Source organism: Trichechus manatus, unplaced genomic scaffold (assembly GCF_000243295.1).
Source record: "Trichechus manatus latirostris isolate Lorelei unplaced genomic scaffold, TriManLat1.0 scaffold00278, whole genome shotgun sequence".
NCBI classification, from domain to species: Eukaryota; Metazoa; Chordata; class Mammalia; order Sirenia; family Trichechidae; genus Trichechus; species Trichechus manatus.
The window spans coordinates 1,223,601-1,225,264 of NW_004444214.1; the positions used below are offsets into that span (position 1 = coordinate 1,223,601).

The 1,664-nt window shown below is 33.2% G+C and overlaps 1 protein-coding gene across 1 annotated transcript in view; it reads left to right on the forward strand.

Moving 5' to 3' along the window:
• RTTN (rotatin) overlaps positions 1-1,664 on the forward strand; it is a 185,588-nt gene that overhangs the window by 570 nt on the left and 183,354 nt on the right. The window lies entirely within an intron of this gene.

Here is a 1,664-nt window from a genome sequence, read left to right on the forward strand (position 1 = left end):
GATAGATAGTTATCTTTTGTTTGTGATGTTGAATCTCACATTGCTTTTGTTGTTCTGAGGTAGTGCCTTTATTTCTGATTCCTACTATGTTCTGATTTTTTGGGATCCTCTTTGAAGGTCAGTATTGGTCATTCTGCTGTTCCTTATATTCTAATGTTTACGTGTGTTTGTATGAAAGAGAACACATTTATGAATAATGTTACAGACCAGGATTAGTAAATAGCACACGTATGTTAAGTTGCTTATTCTATGTATGTTTTTCAGGTTTATGTTCCTTTGCCTACCTCAAGAGTAGTAAGTTGTCAGGGTCAAATGTCAAAGTGCAAGTTTAAACTTTGAAAACTGTAAATTACTATAAAATTATAAGGAATTGTTATTGTTACTTTGGCATCCTTTTGACTAATGGCATACGTTTTTGTGCTTATGGAGTTGAGAGTACAGAGAAAAACACGTTGAGTTTATAGTTTTTAACCATGTTAGTGGCAGAGTTACTAATTCAATTTAGGGTAGAAGATTAATCATATCTATCTTTACTGTTTTCTCATTAGTAAAATTAGAAACAAACAAAATGGCAATCATCACTGGGGAGCAAGTGAAATTGATGTGTATATCTTTAGAATTAGAAGCTTTACTGTTTTGTTAACCAGTTGGTGACAAGGCAGAGCTGAATTCTAGTGGAAGATGTGAGATTTCCACTGAGGGGAAAGATAATAAATAAGACAGTAATAAATGTACAGTAATGGTATTTTTTTATCTTTAACTTTTATATATATAAACAGATGAGATTAAACAGTTACTTGTTAATTATATTTCAGAATCAAATGACTAAGCTACTTTTTGAGACAAAGCTTTATTAAAATTTTCAGTGCAAGAATAACCAATTGATATTCACATCATGCAAAATAAGACACTAATTGTTCATTTTCCAAATGATAAAAACAAGCCATATTCAATATAGACTATTGTCCGCCCAACTATGTGTTGTAAATCCTAATCTCTATGCCTGTGTTATAATCCCATTTGGGAATGGGTTGTCTTTGTTATGTTAATGAGAACAGGATTAGTATAGGGTGTGTCTTGAGTCAATCATTTTGAGATATAAAAGAGATTGAACAAGCAAGTAAGAGAAGTAGAGATGGGGGCAGAGAGATGCCAAGGCACATAAAGATTGCCCAGGAGCAGTAGCTCAGAGGAGACAAGGACTTCCTCCACAGCCAGCAGAGAGAGAAAGCCTTCCCTTAGAGCTGCAACCTGAATTCAGACTTCTAGCCTCCTTAATTGTGAGAAAATAAATTTCTGGTTGTTAAAGCCATCCACTTGTGGCATTTCTGTTATAGCAGCGCTAGATAACTAAGACAACTATGTAGTAAGGAAGAGAAGTTTTAAGACTGAAATAGTCACCCGTGATGCCATCACTGAGAGCTTAACCACTTTTAATGTTTTAGAATAGATCCTAACAAACTTTTGAAATGGACTCATACTCTATTTACAGTTTTGTAAGACTCAATATATCATTGTTTCCCTATATCCTTAATACTGAAGGTCATGATTTTTAATGACTGTATTTAAAGATATCATTTTCTAACCTCCATTGCTAAGCACTTAATTATTACTTACTTTTTGTTGTTTTAAATCATGCTATGATATGAACATTTTGTTCACAT